The 20,766-nt window shown below is 34.4% G+C and overlaps 1 protein-coding gene across 35 annotated transcripts in view; it reads left to right on the top strand.

The window, feature by feature from the left end:
* Nucleotides 1–20,766, top strand: part of PTPRD (protein tyrosine phosphatase receptor type D) — a 2,191,141-nt gene that overhangs the window by 340,445 nt on the left and 1,829,930 nt on the right. The gene's annotated exons all lie outside the window — the stretch shown is intronic.

Below are 20,766 nucleotides of genomic sequence, written 5' to 3'. Positions count from 1 at the left end.
GCAGAAATTTTTAATACATTGCACAATTGTTATACTGAGTAATTTAGGATCTTTTTAAATTTTTTTTTCAAAAAAGAAGTATGATATACTAAATAAGCTATAATAAATCCAATAATATCCTATTACTTTAATAAAATATAAAATATAACAACCTAATTTCGGTTACCTTTTATAGTATATTATCAGCCATCATTTGTGCTACCAAGAATTTTTTTTTAAGATTTTATTTATTTATTCATGAGAGACACAGAGAGAGAGAGAGAGAGAGGCGGAGACATAGGCAGAGGGAGAAGCAGGCTCCATGCAGGGAGCCTGACGTGGGACTCGATCCCAGGTCTCCAGGATCAGGCCCTGGGCTGAAGGCGGCATTAAACTGCTGAGCCACCTGGGCTGCCCACCAAGAATTTTTTAAAATTTAATTCCAAAAGAGATAGCATACAGTGTTATATTCATTTCAGGTGTACAATATAGTGATTCAACAATTCCATACATCATTCGGTGCTCATCATGACAAGTGTACTCTTTAATCTCCATCACCTATGTCACCCATCCCTGCACTCATCCACCCACTTCCCCTCTGGTCACCATCAATTTGTTCTCTATTGTTAAAGTCTGTTTCTTGGGTTAATTCCCTCTCTCTTTTTTCCCTTTTGCATGCTGTTTAATTTCTTAAATTTCACATGTGAGTGAAATTATATGGTATTTGTCTATCTCTGACTCACTTTTTTGCTTAACATTATACTTTCCACTTCTACCTATGTAATTGCAAATGACAAGATTTCATTCTTTTCTATGGCTGAATAATATTCATACACACACACACCACATCTTCTTTATTCATTCATCTATCAATGAAAACTTGGGCTTCTTCCATAATCTGGCTATTATAAAAAATAAAGCTGCTATAAACATAGGGGTACATGAATCCCTTTGAATTAGTCTTAACTTTTTGAGGAATCTCCATACTGTTTTCCAAGTTGGCTGTACCAGTGTGCATTCCCTCTGTTAGTGCAAGAGGGTTCCTTTTTCTCTACATCCTCTCCAACACCCAGTATTTCTTGAGTTGTCGATTTTAGCCATTCTGACAGGTGTGAGCTCATATCACATTGTAGTTTTGATTTGCATTTTTCTGGTGGTAGTTAATTATGAACATTTTTTCATGTGTCTGTTGGCCATCTGGATATCTTCTCTAGAGAAATATCTGTTCGTGTCTTCTGTCCATTTTTAATTGGATTATTTGGTTTTTTGAGTGTTGAGTTTTATAAATTCTTTATATTTTTGGATACTAACCCTTTATTGTATATGTATTTGCAAATAGCTTGTCCCATTTAGTAGCTTGTCTTTTAGTTTTATTGATTGTTCCCTTTTCTATGTAGAATTTATTATTTTGTTGTTTAAGCTGTTAAAAGTTATTTTGATGTAGTCCTAATAGTTTATTTTTGCTTCTATTTCCCTTTCCTCAGAAGACATATCTAGAAAAATGTTGTTATAATCAATATCGGAGGGATTGTTGCCTATGCTTTCTTCTAGAATTAAGGGTTTTAGGCCTTACATTTAGGGTCTTTAATCCATCTTTAATTTATTTTTGTGTATGGTGTAAGAAAGCAGTCCAGTTTCATCATTTAGCAGGTACCTGATGTAGTTTTTTTTGTTTTTTTTTTTGTTTTTTCTGACATAGTTTTCAACTCCATTTATTGAAGAGACTTTTTCCCATTGGATATTCTTTCCAGCTTTGTTGAAGATTAATTAACCATAGAACTGTTGATTTATTTCTGGGTTTATTTCTAGGTTTTCTATTCTGTTCCATTGATCTATGTGTCTATTTTTGTGCTAGTACCATACTATTTTGATTACTATAGCTTTGTAGTATAACTTGAAGTGTGGAATTGTGATACCTTCAGCTTTGCTTTCCTTTTTCAAAATTGCTTTGGTTATTTGAGGTTTTTTGTGGTTCTATAAAAAAATTTTAGAATTGCTTGCTCTAGTTCTGTGAAAAATGCTGTTGGTATTTTGGTAGGGATTGCATTAAATTTGTAGATTGCTTTTGGCAATGATAGGCATTTCACCAATATCTGTTCTTCCAATCCATGAGCATGGAATGTCTATCCATTTCTTTGTGTCATCTTTAATTTCTTTCATCAATGTTTTATAATTTTCAGAATATAGGTGTTTCATCTCTTTGGTTAAGTTTATTTCCAAGTATTTTATTATCCTTCATGCAGTTGTAAATGGTATTATTTTCTTAAGTTCTGTTTTCTGATGCTTCATCATTAGTGTGTAGAAATGCAACAGATTTCTGCACTTTGATTTTGTATCCTCCTGAATTCATTTATCAGTTCGAGTAGTTTTTGGTGGAGTCTTTAGGGTTTTCTCTATATAACATCATGTCGTCTGCAAACAGTAAGTTTTACTTCTTCCTTACCAATTTAGATGCCTTTTGGTTGTATGATTGCTGTAGCCAGGACTTCCAGTACTGTGTTGAATAAATGGTGAGAGTGGACATCCTTTCTTGTTCCTGACCTTAGGGGGAAAGTTTTCAGTTTTTCCCCATTGATTATGTTGTTAGCTACGTTATGTATGGTCTATATTATGTTAAGATATATTTCCTCTAAACCTATTTTGTGGAGGAGTTTTATCATGAATGTATGTTGTACTTTGCCAAATGCTTTTTCTGCATCTCTTAAAATTATCGTATGATTTTTATCCTTTTGCTTGTTGATGTTGATGTATCATATTGTTCGATTTGCAAAATCAAACCGCCCTTGAATCTCAAGAATAAATCCGATTTGACCATGGTGAATAAGTTATTTAATGTATTGTTCGATTTGGTTTGCGGATTTTTGCACACATGTTCATCAAGGATATTGGCCTATAGTTCTATTTTTTTGGTAATGTCTTTATATGTTTTTGGTATCAGGGTAATGTCCTCATAGAGTGAATTTGGAAGTTTTCCTTCTTCCTCTTCTATTTTTTGGAATAGTTTGAGAAAAATAGTTATTGACTCTTCTTTAAATGTTTGGTAGAATTTGCCTGTGAAGGCGTCTGGTCCTGGACTTTTGTTTGTTGGGAGTTTTTTAATTACTGATTTACTCTCTTGCTCATTATGGGTCTGTTTAAATTTGCTGTTTCTTCTTGCTTCAGTTTTGGTAGGTTATATGTTTCCAGGAATTTATCCATTTCTTCTAGGTTGTCTAATTTGTTGTCATATAACTTCCCGTAACATTCTTTTATAGTTGTTTGTATTCCTGTAGAGTTGATTGTTATTTCTCCTTCATCTGAGATTTTGTTTGAGTCCTTTCTTTCTCTCTCTCTCTTTCTCTGTGAATCTGGCTAGAGGTTTATCAATGTTGTTGATCTTTTCAAAGAACTAGCTTCTGGTTTCATTGATCTATTCTAGTGACATTTTACTTTCTATATGTTTATTTCTTCTGTAATCTTTATTATTTCCTTCCTTCCACTGTTCTTTCAGTTTTTCTTTTTTGTTGTTGTTGTTGTTGTTGTTGTTCTTTTTCTAGATCCATTAGGTGTAAAGTTAGATTGTTTATTTGTGTGCTACTAAGGAATTTAATATTGATCACTCAAACTCAGTCCCATACTAGGAATTTCTTTGGCAGTTCAGTACTTCTTTCTCTTAGTGGTTCTTCGGGTAGAGAAACCATGTACATTTTGATCAACTTACCTAAGCAACGTCATAATGGACTAGGAATTGTGGATTGTACATGACTTGGTAAAATTCTGATTTACACCTAGAGCCACGTTGAGATATTTTTTGACAAAACAAAGGCATTTCTAATGGATCAAAACTTTTGGATTGAATTTCAGTCAGGTTAAACATGAGTTTGTATTTATCTACTCTTTTTTTTCTTTCTTACCTCTAATATGCCACCTCCAATATAGTTTGTCACTATAAAAGTCCCAATCCTTATTATTATATTAAAGCAATTTTCTTATTTGATTGTGAAAAAAATGTATTAACAGCATTCACTCAATATTTAAAATTTAATATGCACTCCATGGTATGACAATATGAAATCAGGGAATCTATAAACTGATGAAGCAAAGCGGGACACTGGTTCTAGAGCTATAGTTGTTCTCAAAAGGCACTTTAAAATTCTCATATATGTCATAATTTCTTAGTAATGCATTTTCTTGTTATATTATGGGTACATCATCTGAAAAAAGGTAAGTTCTTCTCTATCAGAATTGTAAATTAAAGGAAACATCTGCACACAAATTGTGCCAATCATCAGAGCATTGCTGAGAAAAGACAATTTTCCTAGGGGCTTGCTCATCAAATCTTCCTGAATGTGTTTGACAGTGACATCAGGCATTTTTCATTTCTACTGAATTGAAACAGAATACTGATGGATAACATTTCAATTGCTCGCCCCACAGAAGAAAGACATTTATTACAATTTAAGATAGGAAGATCTGAAAGAATTCTCACATGACATGTGATATTCTCTTAGTTTCTTAGCCATGTATTAAAATTTTAAATAGCCAAATATTTCTGTTTAGAGAAAAAAAATGTCAGGTTAGATGGAAGCTTACATAACTTGTTGGCTTTTTAAACTGGGTTTCAACTAAAAATAGGAGGTAAGCCACTATTTATATGAGTTCCAATATTGGTGATATTTATAAAATGGAAAGCAAAATTATCATTTGAAATTATGTCTTATGAACGTCACAAGAACAAAATGTCGTGTTGTTTCAAAAAACTAGTTTTTCCCCAGCTGTTAAGAAAATAGAAATTACATGACAAAAATAGGATAAAAACAATGTGTTTAGCAGTGCATTCTTCTGTTTTCAAAAAACAAAACCATTCATTCCTGGGTATATACTCAAGAGAAATGGAAACATATGTCTACACAAAACTTTGTATATAAATGTTCATAGCAGAACTATTTACAATAGACAAAAAAGTCAAGACAATTCAAATATCCATCAGAACATAATGGATAAATAATATTGGTATATCCATAAAATAGAATATTATCTGGCAATAGAACAAAATAAAGTATTCATACATGCTACAACATTGGTGAACTTTGAAAACATTATATCAAGTGAAAGAGGTCAGTCACAAAAGACCACATATTCTATGATTCCTTTTGTATAAAATGTCCAGAATAGGCAAATATAGATAGAAAGTAAAATTAGTGGTTGCCGTATGTCTGGGAAGAGTTTAGACAGAAATGATGGGTGATGAGTGAGTATGGCCTTTCTTTTGGGGGATGAAAATATCCTGACCAATTGTGGTGACAGTTGTATAACTGTGAATATACAAAACATTGAATTGTATACTTTAAATGTGAATTGTATGGTATGTGAATTATATCTCAATAAAGCTGTTATAAAAAATGCCCAGACAGCAGACTGAGACAAAATCACAAAACAATCAAAAACAAAAATGCAACAAATCAAAGAAGTATTCCATACCATTAAAAAACATTTATGTTTGATCAGTATTAGATAGTATTTGCTTATTAATTTATGAGACAACACTTAGATGCTAATTATTAATATTGCTTCATTGTTTTTGTGAAATATGTTCTTAGAAGATCAAATAATATGTATGCTATGGAAGTCAGGTTCTTATTTTGGTTTTTGTATGGCAGTTCTTTACATCTTATTTAAATTAGTTTTTTTCAATATCAAGTACAGCCCTCTCTGACAGATAAAAATTGCTTTGTAAAATTATAGGAAACAAAAAATATATACAAGGCTCATTTAGTTTGCTTTCAATCTCTTTAAAATCCAATTTGAATTTGTGTTTCCTTGACTTGAGACTAGTATTCTTAACCTGAAATCTTTTGCTTTATCATCTTCTATTTTTAAAAGTATGATGTAATAGGAGCACTGGATCAACATAATACATTTTTATTTCCTTTTTAAAAAAGATGTTATTTATTTATCCATGAGAGACACAGAGAGAGAGGCAGAGACATAGGCAAGGGAGAAGCAGGCTCCCAGTAGAGAGTCCGATGTGGGACTCGATCCCGAGACCCCAGTATCATGACCTGAGCCAAAGACAGATGCTCAACCATTGAGCCACCCAGGTGCCCCTACATTTTTATTTCTAAACAAAGTGTTGTAAACAATTTTTAAAAAACTTTTCTTTTTTAAATATATTAAACCTCATGGATATTTGACTAAGAATATAAATTTAAAATATTTCAAATATATATATAATTATAAAACTCTTCATAGGTCATGAGTGTTGCCAGACATTTTATTTAAAAAATATATATGCATGCACACATCTGCACATGTAGAAACATAAATTTTACTTATCTATATAAATATATCTATTTATATTACATAATTAAATTATATATAAATATAATTTCTGGAATATTATCAGCAAAGTATTTAGCATAAGTGTAATAAGTACTTCCTTCTCTCAGATAGTTTATATTTAGTCTTCATTCCATATTTTCCTATTCTGTCTTTTAATTCTATCACACTGCATATTTGATTCTAGATGGCAAATTTACTGCTCACTTATATCAAATTAATCAAAATATAAAGCAGGTTCTTATTTTTAAAACATTATTTTAAGAATTTAAATTTTACAGAACAAATTGAATTTAATATATTCAAAAGGTTTCTACAGAAATTGTAAGATACTTTTTGAAACACATAAAAAAGTGGGAAGTTTATTCTAAGTGAGTTAAAAAAAAATGTAACCTCCTTTAAAAAGTTTTAGTTAATAAGACACTATGTATGGAACTTTCTACAAGGCAACATTCTGGGAACTGAGGATGCATAAAAGATGTTGGAAATGCTTTGCTTGAGTTTAAGCAACTCACTGTCTTACTAAACAGAGAACATCTGAACACACTCTTCTTCGACAAAACATCTTATTTCTATAGGTGGTTGATTAGTACCAACAGAAATACTGTAGGTTAGGGCAAAGAAGGGGTCCTGCCCTTGTCTCTCCAAATAGTCTAATACACTATTAATAGATTAATTCATGGTTAGGGCAATTAGAGATCACATCTGATTTTTTTTAATCAGAGTTACTATTTTGAATGATGTATTTGTATGTCATAAAGTGTTTAATTTGGTAAGTTTGAAGTCTGGGCTTGACAGTGATCAGCTTGTGGAGTGACAACCTTTTGGATGGAGGAACTAATTTTGAGAATGTGATTTTAGTTCTTTAGAGTCAGGCAGGCCTTTACAATTTTCTCTAATTTTGCCTCCAAGAGGACATTTGGCAGTGTCTAGAAACATTTGTTTGTGACACTGGGGATGCTTCTGGTGTTCAGTGGTTAGAGGCCAGGGATGCTGCTAAACCTCCTACAATGTACAAGCCACAATGCCCCCCTCCCCCACCACCACCATACACACAGAGTATCAGTAATACTGAGGTTGAAAACCCTGCCTAAAATAAGCAAACATATTAACCTTTCCCTCATTTTTTTCCATTTTGGTAAAGGTGGTTTAAGTTGGATTTCTAGCCCTGACAGTTGAGTAGGTGGCATTTCACTATCAATAAAAGTTAAGAGAACCATTCAGCACAGTGGTTACCTAGGGTTTCTGGGATGTGAGGGGACAGATGGTCCCTGACTTACTATGGTTTAACTTAAAATTTTTTGACTTACCGTGGTGTGAAAGTGATACACAATCAGTAGAAACTGTTCTTCAAATTTTGAACTTTGATCTTTTCCCAGCAGTCTGCGGTATGATACTTTCCTGTGATGCTGGGTAGAGGCAGTGAGCTTCAGCTCCCAGTCAGCCACCTGACCTCCAGGGCAAACAACTGATACACTTACAGCCATTCTGCACCCATATCACCACTCTGTGTTTTACTTTCAGTGCAGTATTCAGTACATTACATGAGATACTTAACATTTTATTATAAAATAGGCTTTGTGTTAAGTGATCTTGCCCAACTGTAGGCTAATGTAAGTGTTCTGAACACATTTATAATAGGCTAGGCTAAGCATTTCAATTTAGGATAATTTCAATTTATGCTGGGTTCATTAGGATGTAACCCCACTGTAAGTCAGAGGTGATCTGCACTAGAGGGGAAGATTTAAAAACACGAAGGAGACAGATTGGGAGAAAAAGGTTAAGTGTTTTAGGTAAACAGAACAAAAGCACTGGACTGGAGAATAAAAATAAGGAAGTGTGATCTCTCTGCAGTAGGTGGAAAGGAAGAGTAGAGTTGGATAAAAAAGGTACTTGGTAACAGACTGTGACCAGCCTTGAATGTTGGAGTAAGAAACATTTAAGAGTTTTTGAGCTAGAAGTTATAGGATTTCCTGACACATGTTTTTAAATCCCTATAAAAACAATATTGGTTTGTATTTGCAAATTTAGAAAATTTTAAAAGTGTAAAAGGAGTAAATGCTACCACTTCTGGAATCATTACTATATTAGTTTAGTATATTTTGTGACAGATTTTTCTCTACAAGTAAGTATGTGTGTGTGTGTGTGTGTGTATATATATATATATATATATATATACACATATATATACATATATATGATCATTATATACATGTGATTTTTATTTTGCTTTTATATTACTTAACTAAGGTAATGAGGTTCTCAGATTGTTGAAACTTCAGAATTTTTCGTGGTCGTATAAAATGTAGTAATTTTATATACTGTTTTTTATTTAATATAATATATTTCTGTTGTCAGTTTAGAAAAATTAAATGACTTCAATGAATATACTTGTGTTAAAATTCTATAATAGTTATTATTATGAGTAGGATCATATGAAATACATGAACAATTAACTCTTGATCCTTAACACCAAAATACATTAAGAAACACTGTGCCAATTTATATTCTTTTCAGCAATCCACAGAAATGACTCCTACTTTTTCTTAAAATTTAAGATGACTCTTAAAATGCCCATGTCAAGAATTTTCTTCTTTTCCTATATTTTGCTAATAGGTTCCAAACATTTGCTGTGTCTGAAAAACTTATTCATTAAAAAAAAAAATTATGAACCAATCCATTTATTTATAAAAACCACAACTCTAATAAGATGTTAATCTACAAACTTTTCATTGCTTAAATCATAATTACTTCTTACATAATTTTGATCTTAACACCTAGTGTTAATATGTCACTGTTTTTAATATACTAAGGGCCTATCATTTGTACATCTATTTTTAATTTATATTCAACTAACTACCAAAAATGTTGGCTTAAATTCATCTGCCAAATCCCTGACTATTCATAAAGACAGGAATTATTCCTTAGTTTTGTTATATCTCCTGATAGAATTTTGACAGATTCTAAAATGTTCTCAAAGGTCCTTATACTGTGTTTTTAACCCACATAAGTTATAGCAGTAACATATCTAGGTTAGATTTTTCTTTTTTCTTTTTGCTAATATTGATCTTCAATGCAGAACTGTTCTTACTCTGCTTTAAACTGAAGTTTCCTTTGAAGCTCAAATCAAACTTTACTCTTTGCTAAGTGTTCTCTCCTGTCTTTCTACTCTCTGCTGTCCACATTCTGCCCCTACTCTTCATTCATTCCATACATACATACATACATACACATTCCTTGATGTTATCAGTTCTCTTTTACACTAAAATCCTTCCCTCAGTTAATAACATTAACAGAACTTCTCTTGAGATATATTCTGCATAAATTAAAACTGACGTATTTGGGTTAAAATTATCTTCATTCAGCACTCAAGGACACACAGGTCTTTTAAAACTACCATATTCCTCAGCATCATCTACTCTTTTAACTCTAGTTTTAGAAATGGCCTTTACAACTGGCATATAACATGAAGGGCCACATTTGACACTTTATTAAATAATAATATAATATGCATAATAAGACATTTGCAAATTTTTAGTTTTCTTTTTTAATTCTTTTTAACATTCCTTACATCAGTGGGTTTGTAATCTTGCTTAGCAACTGTGGTTTTTAAAGCACATTTAACTAGTGATTTTTAAACCTTAACTGTGTGTGTACATGCGTGTTGATCTCATAGAGCCAGGAAAGGGTATTGCATGAAATTTGTTACATTATTATTTTTCTAATTAATATAACCTTAGTATTATATCCCAAGTTTTAAGCAATCACTTCCACCAAAAATAAATTTGAATTAGAGAGGGGAAAAAGCATTTTCTTTTCTATTCAGTGATGAAAAGTTGGTATTTAGGAAGCAGATTTTAATTGGAGCAATGTAATTCTGATTTTACTTGTAATGCAAATTCTAATTACAGAATTGATTTTCTCAATGTTAATAAACTCATCTTGATCTAGCTATCAGCTTTTGCTATATAACAAATCACCCTAAATTTTTTTGGCTTAAAACAAATGTTGACTACTGCCTGAGGGCCAAATCCAAGTGTTGCCTGTTTTGTTGCCTTTTTTTTTCAGTGTTTTGTTTGTTCACTACCTGTTTTTATAAATAACGTTTTACTGGAACACAGCTATGCCCGTTTATTTGCTTATTGTCTATGGCTGCTTTTGTGCTACAACAACAGAGTTGAGTGGTTGTGATAGAGATTGTATAGTCCACACAGCCTAAAATATTTACTTCATGGAAAAAAAATTTTTCCCCATGGCTGAAAACAGCAATCACTTATTAGCTTACAACCATATCTATGAGGAATTTGAACTGAGCTTAGCTGAACAGTTCTTCTGATGGCTTTTTCTGGACTCAAATGACTGCAGTCTGCTGACCTCATTTATGTGTGTGATGGTTGGTGCTGGCTGTGATTTAAAGTGGTGGGTATATCAAGATAAAAAGCTTCTGCACAGCAAAAGAAACAGTCAACAAAACTAAAAGACAACTTATAGAATGGGAGAAGATACTTGCAAATGACCTATCAGATAAAGGGCTAGTATCCGAGATCTATAAAGAATTTATTAAACTCAACACCAAAGAAACAATTCAATCATGAAATGGGCAAAAGACATGAACAGAAATCTCACAGGAAAAGACATAGACATGGCCAACAAGCACATGAGAAAATGCTCCGCATCACTTGCGCTCAGGGAAATGCAAATCAAAACCACAATGAGATACCATCTCACACCAGTGAGAATGGGGCAAATTAACAAGACAGGAAACCACAAATGTTGGAGAGGATGTGGAGAAAGGGGAACCCTCTTGCACTGTTGGTGGGAATGTGAACTGGTGCAGCCACTCTGGGAAACTGTGTGGAGGTTCCTCAAAGAGTTAAAAATAGAAATGCCCTCTGACCCAGCAACTGAACCACTGGGGATTTACCCCAAAGATAGAGATGCAGTGAAATGCCAGGACACCTGCACCCCAATGTTTCTAGCAGCAATGTCCACAATAGCCGAACTGTGGAAGGAGCCTCGGTGTCCATCGAAAGATGAATGGATAAAGAAGATGTGGTTTATGTATACAATGGGATATTACTCAGCTATTAGAAACAACAAATACCCACCATTTGCTTCGACCTGGATGGAACTGGAGGGTATTATGCTGAGTGAAGTAAGTCAATCGGAGAAGGTCGAACATTATATGGTCTCATTCATTTGAGGAATATAAAAAATAGTGAAAGGGAATAAAGAGGAAAGGAGAGAAAATGAATGGGAAATATCAGAGAGGGAGACAGAACATGAGAGACTCCTAATTCTGGAAAACAAACAAGGGGTAGTGGAAAGGGAGGTATTCTTCTTTTTAAGATGCCCTTCAGCTCATTGTCAGTAACCAGTTATGTAGCACTCATGGATGGTTTGGTACAATAGCTAGCGACATTACCTTGGATTTCAGACCTCAGTTTTAATCTTGGCTTCACCACTCTGTAGGTGATTTTGAACAAGTGACTCAAATGTTATGAATACATTTGTCCTATGCATGTAGACATGACAAAGCCTACATTAAATGCACGTTTGATAAGCAAGTGAGATGAACTCTGTAAGGTATTACCAAAGTACCGAATCAGTATAAGTGCTCAAAAACATGCTAGCTTCTTTAGTGTTACTATCCCATTTCATCTTTCATTGCACCATTTTTGTTTTGTATAAGATATATTGTTCATTCTTTAAATTTTATCATGATTTTTTTCCAACTCTAGATTGCTTTCTCTTTAATTTCACCTCTCTGGACACTGATCTTCAAGTAACCTAAGTTTTCATCTTTAGTTTGTCAATTAAGTATTTTGTCAATTAAATGCTTTAATATGCATGTAACAGGTAGCCTTGCCATATTCAGTATCATTTTTGGTCTTTTAACACTTCTGTTTGATTAAGGAACATTTTCTAGGGATCCCTGGGTGGCACAGTGGTTTGGTGCCTGCCTTTGGCCCAGGGCGTCATCCTGGAGACCCGGGATTGAGTCCCACATCGGCCTCCTGGTGCATGGAGCCTGCTTCTCCCTCTGCCTGTGTCTCTGCCTCTCTCTGTCTCTGTGTGACTATCATAAATAAAAATTTTTTTAAAAAAGGAACATTTTCTAGAGGGAAGACATTATTTGTTGAACTAAAGCTACATTTTTTTCCTGAGCATATTCTAAGGCAACTACCGAGTTTACTCGGTTCTATGAGGTACATCTTATTTCTTTATGTCTAGAAGGCTACTATGCTGCAGGGCACCACATCTACTTTGATACCTAATATACAGACAGATCTCTTTTGTTGCTTCTATACATTTACTATTGTTTAATTATCATTATCACTTTTTATAAAGGAGAATTCAATTCAAGAAGTGAATTTCATTTCTTTCATATGATGTTAAACCAAATTATTCTCATAATCATTTAAATTATCTGATTTGATTTTTTTAAATGCTAGATATCACAATTACCATTATTTCAGTTGAATAATAAATAAATATAATAGTAATCTCTTTATCATTACTCTCAGACTGGTTCAAAATAAATGACAGCTCTCAAAAATACTTTTTGAATTTGTTGCTAAGCATTTATATTATTTTTGCCCAGTTATTTTGTATGTTCTTTCTCCACCTTTGAGTATATAACTGATTCCAGTGTTTTCGATTTTTTTTTCTTTAATTGATTAATGAGAGACACAGAGAGAGAGAGGCAGAGAGAGAAGCAGGCTCCATGCAGGGAGCCTGACGCAGGACTTGATTCCGTGTCTCCAGGATGACGGCCTGGGCCCTAGGCAACGCTAAACAACTGAGCCAGGGGCCGCCTGGTTTTGTTTCAATACTCTATCAAGATAACTCTGTTTCAAGTGTTAATAAACTTGGCCATACTGGTCATTGAGATAACTGACACATTATTTCAAATGGCATTCAGCTTTGTTTGTTTGTGTTAGAAAGTCTGTATCATGTGAACTAATTTGCAAGCACATACCTAGTTTCTAAGATCCCCTAGGGTTTTTTTCCCCCTGACAATAGCTTTGAATTATTTGAACTGGTCTTTAAAAGTTAGCTTCATTTAATAACCAAGATTTTGTCTTATTTAGAAAAATCACCGTAAGTATGCCCTAAGTACCCCTGAATATGTAAGAATTAAAAAGAGCAGTAAGGAAATCACACTTAAAATTTTAGTTTCTTTCCTAAACTGCTGGCAAGGGACAAACAAAGCTATTACTATAGACTTGTAATCATGTGCAAGATAATACTGCTCTTAAAGGCAATTTTCAACTGCAAGTACAACCTCCATTTTGTTAATTATTGTAATAGAAACTCAAATGCTTCTCTTCTGTTATGAAAATCTGGAGGAACTTAGACTATGCTCACTTTCTACCAGAAAGTGTGGGGTATCACCGTGTAGTGACATTTGCAGACATACTAATACAAGATGCCAGTCTGTGGCATTCTTCAAGAGCTCACTCTGGATAACATGGGAGCTAGGAATCCAAAGATTTAGCTTGCATGATAAAACCTGGGTTTATATTTAGGAGTGCTAGGACTTTGAGGGAGAATGTAGGCATTACCTTTGAAATTACCTGAGATTCTGTGCTATTGAAAAAAAAAATGAGATCTTGGGATCCCTGGGTGGCGCAGTGGTTTGGTGCCTGCCTTTGGCCCAGGGCACGATCCTGGAGACCCGGGATTGAGTCCCACATCGGCCTCCTGGTGCATGGAGCCTGCTTCTCCCTCTGCCTATGTCTCTGCCTCTCTCTCTTTCTCTCTCTGTGACTATCATAAATAAATAAAAATTTTAAAAAATTTAAAAAATGAGATCTTGAGTAGAGAAAATTCTACAAATCATCAGAGATATTTGCTAGTGAAAGAGAGACTCAATTATGACAATATTGTGGGATCTGACATTATACCAAAGTGTTTTCTTGGGCTGGATAAGGTTTTAATACCACGAAGGGATTCTCTTTATTTGGTACTGGTTCATACTCTGGACCCAACTACCCATTGCCAGAATTAACAAATGGAAGGCACCTGGTAAAATTTGAATTTTAGATAAACAGATTTTTTTAGTATAAATATGTCTCTGTATTTGTCATATTATGACATCTGGCCTTGAGATAAATTAGACCTGAGGATCCGGTAAAAGGAACTCATAACAACCAAGCAGAAGGTCAGGACCCAGGCTGTAAATCTGAGTTTTGGGTGATTTTATAATCAACTGAACAGGGGAGTTTGTTTGGGGAAAGTAAAGTAGAGCCCCACTTTTTATTAATTCAGCTAAAATTATGACAGTTTAAAGGCAAGTTATAGGAAAATGCTGTTAATTAATTGATTGAAATAAAAATGATCACCACGTGGTATGTTGAACTTCTGACACAGATTCCATTTGGATTGGCTCAAGAAGTGAATGGGGCTCATCCTCAAGGAGGGAAACAGCAGAATTTCCCACTTGGAGGTGTTGTGTAAGCTAGGAAGTCAAGAGTGGAATGGAGGTCTTTGAGGCCTTGTATAAACAAGGCAGCATCCCTGGACTCCAGGATATTTTGAAGTCCACAGTCAACTGATTACCACACGCTGGTGAGGGGGCAAAGAATGACAGCCCCACTATGTATTCCTCCCCATAAAAAAACAAATACTTTCAAAAACCTAAAAGAACAAACTGGTCAACTGTTTTAAAGTTGTTTCTCACTTTTCTATTTGCAATAATTCCTTTTCCATCATACAATAAATTAAGCCTAAAACATGAAAACTGTGGTTTATTCAGTTGTTTTCCTCACTCGTTGAGTTTTAACCACAAATTATTATTCCTAAATGTATGCATGTGTGAGTGTGAGAGAGAAAGAGGGGCCACAAGAGAGAGAGAAGAAAGTCAACATCTTACAAAACTGAAATCACACTCAATTGCCTATTTGTATACTTTATACAAATTTAGTATAAAAAATGATTTAGGCGCAGGTAAATATTATGAAGTAAGTATCCAGATGATTGTTTGTTGGCTTGCCAATATCATGCATAAAATTATTGCTTACTTTATTGCTGATTTTATAGGCATTGCTAAGTGAAAATGTGTGCATAAAAATACCTAGGCTGCTTACATAAATTACATCATTTCATGATGATCTAAATACATTAACAGTGGTCAGTGCTGTTTGAGGTCTGTATAGTGAGTTACCTTATGTTTGTAAGCTCTTCCACATGTTGATATCCTACCTTCGTACTTTCCAATGGTTCAGCCTGGAGAAACCACACTAATGCTGCATTTCTTGCCGTCAGGACCCCTCAGCCACCATGACCATGCACAGGAAACTAAGTGTTGCCTAAGCAGAAACTCATTGGAACCTGAGTTTTGGATCAGACCCCTCAATTAATATGTGTATTCCACTTAGTCCTTCTGTTATGCCCCCATCCAACTACAACTAGTTTCAGCAACAAGAGAGTGGGGCACCTGGGTGGCTCAGTAGTTGAGTGTCTGGTTCGGCTCAGGTCATGATCTGAGGTCCTGGGATCAAGTCCCACATGGGGCTCCCCATAGGGAGCCTGCTTTTCCTTCTGCCTGTGTCTCTGCCTCTCTCTGTGTGTCTCTCATGAATAAATTTTTTAAAAAGAGAAAAAAAGATAGGTTCCCCTATTCAAACTCTGTAAAGGACAAGAATAGAATTGGTTGAAGCATGGCTGCTATTAAGGGAAATTGAAATCTGTGTTCTTCCTTCTGGCCTCGCTTCTCTCTCTCTCTCCCTCTCTTTCATTCTCTTCCTTTACTTCTTCTTCTCCATTTGCTCCTCCCTCTCTTCTTCTTTCCTTACCTCTATTCCTTTGCTTTCTTACACACAAACCCACACCCCAACACACACACCTACACACACACACACATACACAACACATATCTTTCCCTTTCTACACGTCTCTTTTATTATTTTCTACTACAGAAAATGTTCTTTTTTTAAATTTTTATTTATTTATGATAGTCACAGAGAGAGAGAGAAGCAGAGACACAGGCAGAGGGAGAAGCAGGCTCCATGCGCCAGGAGCCCGACGCGGGATTTGATTCCGGGTCTCCAGGATCACGCCCCGGGCCAAAGGCAGGCGCTAAACCGCTGCGCCACCCAGGGATCCCGAAAATGTTCTTTTTTTAATACCATGGTGTGTGTGACTGTTAGCATCTTAACATTTTAATTTAACTTTATTTTTAAAGGTTTTATTAATGTATTCATGAGAGACACAGAGAGAGAGGCAGAGACATAGGCAGAGGCTCCCTCCAAGGAGCCTGATGTGGGACTTGATCCCAGACCCGGTGTCTGCTCTGAGCCGAGGCAGACAAACACCAAGACACCCAGGCGTCCTTTTAATTTGACTTTAATCAGTTAGCCAGTTACTTTTATCCTAAGTTTTCAAATTCCCAGGGGAGAATTCAAGTTTTCCTGGGTTGAGTCACATGTTCATCCATTGACCGCTCAAGGTGATTAGGAGCTTGAGTACCAATGACTGGTCCAGGTGAGATCTCCTCTTGGGTTTTTCAGAAATTCTAGCAGAGAGGTGCATGAGGAGGAAACGTATTTCCATAGCATAGTAAACACATGTGGACCATAGTTTACAGAAATTCTGTCTATATATGATTCCTTATGACCACAGGGCAGGAGAGAAAATAGTGTCAAAGTATATGTTCAAAGTAATCTAATCTCATTCTTTCTATATCTGGCAGTCAAGAGTCCCCATTTTTCTGGGAACCTTTTGGTCTATTTGCAGAATGAGGACCAAAAAGATAACTGAAAGTCCTAAGTTGTCCTAATTGTTAGTGAGTACAAACTTTCTTGAAACAGAATGCTTTTGGGGCTAAATTGTTTTTATACTTTATTCATTTGCCATCTAGTGAAGATGTTAAAACACACATACACACACAGAGATGGCCATCAGCCTGGTAACAGTAAAAAATAGATAAAGCGTTGGCTATTTGACAAACTGGAACATTTGTCCCTGAATAAAAAGTTGGCCCAAATATTAAACAAATATATGCCATTATGTAATTCATATTGTTTATCACCAAGGGAAAGATTCAGAACACTATTAAGCACATTTTGGTAAATCAAAGCCTTACAGTTATTACTTTTGAATTTTAAACAACTGATTTTATGTTGTTACTTATTTTTACTATTATATGAACTCACAAATACTTAACCAGTTTACAAAAAATATGCATTTATAAATGATGTAATATAAATAGCAGTTTAGAATGGGGTAGGGAATATATGACTGTGCTGGTCTTGTCACTGGACAGTATAATGATTAGTTAGAGCCTTTTTTTTTTAATTTGCTGAGACAAGATGCTTTCTTTAACTTTAAGCTCTGATGGAAACATTTTATTATCTTCAATGAACATAATTACATTTCTATAGCTATATAATTAGAGTTAATTTATCTTATTTAAAGTTTTATTTTCTTTCCTTTGCCATTTCTCTTTTTAAAACGCCAAGTTGGTGATATTCTGCTTTATAAAATTTTATCGCAGATTTCTTTTCTGGAAGAACAGTTTCTCAAAGTGAGAGAAAGTCCAGGCCATTTAATTTCCTGTGAAAATTACAGTTTGTCTTTTAAAATATAAGAATAGCTCTATACTCAAGGAATACCCCCCTCTCCTTAATGTACTTAATGCAATAAGCATCTCTCTTTATAGAAGTGCTCTTATGGGGCCTGATACTACCCAAACAAATGCCACTCTTTGAGAGATTTTTGTCTGACAGATTGTTCTGGAAAGAGTTAAAGCCTCTAGCCTTTATACATAAAGCTGGGTAATGCAACTGAATTATTAGTTAGCAGTTTGAATTCAGACACCTGTACTATGTGTAAATCCGAAGAGAAGGATCGGTTTTTACTTCTGTGTTAAAAAAAGTTGATTACATTTTCCTGAGTTGTTGACACTCTGAGTGAATGGTTATCCTCAATGTGTCTTAGCACTTTGCTTACTGCATGCCTTGTCTTCTTTATTAACTATCAGAACTCCCTCGGGATCCCTGGGTGGCGCAGCGGTTTGGCGCCTGCCTTTGGCCCAGGGCGCGATCCTGGAGACCCGGGATCGAATCCCACGTCGGGCTCCCGGTGCATGGAGCCTGCTTCTCCCTCTGCCTGTGTCTCTGCCTCTCTCTCTCTCTCTGTGACTATCATAAATAAATAAAAAAAAAAATTAAAAAAAAAAAAAGAACTCCCTCCAGTTAGTGCCATAAGAGGAAGGGTCCTAAATTCCCAGTACTGTGGTGATTGATGATGGAAATGTTCTTCTTTTCTGGACCTTTGGAAGAAGTCACTTAAGATATGCATGTGCTCTTTTGTTCATCATATTATGCCAGACTTGCTCAGAATAGTGACAGATCATCCCTTTCTTTTCTTTTTTTTAGATCATCCCTTTCTTTTTGGGTAGCATAAAAATGTAAATTTTTGTTAACTCTGTGAATCTCTGTAAGATCTAGTCATTTAGAAAAAAACACATGCTTCAACTATGTAACTAGAATTTTTAAAAAATCAAATTCAGAACATATTTAATCCACCTATTTTTAACAGAAAAAAAAAATTGAAAAGGGAACTTGGTGAGTGGACTGATTAGCTATTTGCTATAAATCACCCCACCAAACAGTGGTATCTGCTCATTTGTGTTCCTCATTCATATATCTCATCATTATGGAGGTGATGGGCCTAGGCTTGGTGGTTCTTGCTCTTATCTCATGGAAATTGAGTCAGATCTTAGCAGAAACTGGTATTACTTCAAAGACTTTTTCACTCACTTGTCTGGCAGATGATGGCTGTTGATTGGGGATATAGCTGGAATTTTTGGCTGGAATGTCTACACATCACCTGTACATACATATAGCTGGTACTTACTCTCAGCAGGCGATTGGACTCTAACAATAAGCACAGCGAGACAAAGAGACAGAGACAGAGTGATACAGTGACATAGTGATAGGCAGATACTCTACTACCTTTATGACCTAACTTTGGAAGTCACATAACTTCATTTCCTTCAGTTCTGTTGGTTTTGACTGTCACAAAGTTTCACCCAGTTCCAAGGGAAGAAAACATAGACTCTATGTCTTATTAGAAAAAGGTGAGGTCACATTATGAGATGAACAAATGGATTATTATTGTCATTTTAAGAAAAATACAATTTGCCACAGTGATCCCTAAGGATCACGAAATGAATCCCTAATAATATTAGATGAATTTTATTGTATACTTACCATGAACTCTGTGATGTTCTACATGATATACACATTATCATTCAGATCTCACCAAATCCATGTATTTCATGTAAATACTATTGTTTTCCCCCATTTTTAAAGATTAAAAAACAAACCTAATTTATTCAATGTCACATAGCTTGAGCTGAAAATAGGGATACTAGGCTCCTAATCTCTATCCTATACTGCCTCTCACTAGACAACAAAAATAAATAGATTGGGAAAAGTTTATTATCTTAATTTAGAGGTTCTACTGTTTAACCATATGAGCTTGATTTACATGCTTTACATCTGTGAACCTTAGAGATTTATGTCTAAAAATGTGAATAGAGATAATAGGTTTTAGGGTGATCATCAAGGTTGATTTATAACATGCATAAAAAAGTGCCCAACACAGTGCTGGTCACATAATTATCCCCTAAAATAAAAGGTTCAAACATATTATTTCATGTTTTATTTATTTACATTTCTTTTTTATAAACAATTTTTTCTTTTTATTTCAAGTCATTTGATATAGATATATGGATGGTGCTAAGCTCCATCCTATTCAAGACCTCCTATTAGCCACACTAATTGAATTACATTGGTATTGGTAGATATTTTAAATAATAATATAAACATTTAAATTTCTAACAAATGAGATTATTTTATTTTTAACCACTAAATTGTAGTATATTATTTTATAATCTGATATTGTTCCAGTAGAGATATGGACTCAAAATGTATAGACTTTTTTCTACTTTTAAATATATATTTGCTTATTATGCAAAGTATTTAATATATACTCATATACAATTACATATACATACATATGTATATGGATACACACACACACATATATAAATGGTTTCTTCTTTGACCCTCTTAATTCTTGGGGCATATGCTTAGGGACATACAGCATATAGGTTACAGTTCTTTGACAGACACTGAGTGACTTAAAATGAAAAATTTCTATTTTTTTCCTTTTACTTATTTGTTTTTTCTTGTGTAATTAGAATGTTGTATGTTCAATAAGTGTTTGTTGATTGATTAAAGGATTTTAGGTCTGAGATTAAGTTTAAAGAGGATTAACTCTTAATTGTCTCTTGCTAACATTTTGGGAAAGCTTAAAAATAACCAAGCCCCATTTAAGACTCTAATTTTGATCTGATGCTAATTTAAACCTTATAAAGACTTTCTAGGCCTTTTGACATTACAGAATTTGGTTGCAGTACATCTTATCTTGGCAAGAACCCAAAACTGTAGCAAC

The sequence above is a fragment of the Canis aureus genome, chromosome 10, assembly GCF_053574225.1.
Source record: "Canis aureus isolate CA01 chromosome 10, VMU_Caureus_v.1.0, whole genome shotgun sequence".
Classification (NCBI taxonomy): Eukaryota; Metazoa; Chordata; class Mammalia; order Carnivora; family Canidae; genus Canis; species Canis aureus.
This window is presented reverse-complemented; position numbering and strand designations above follow the sequence as displayed.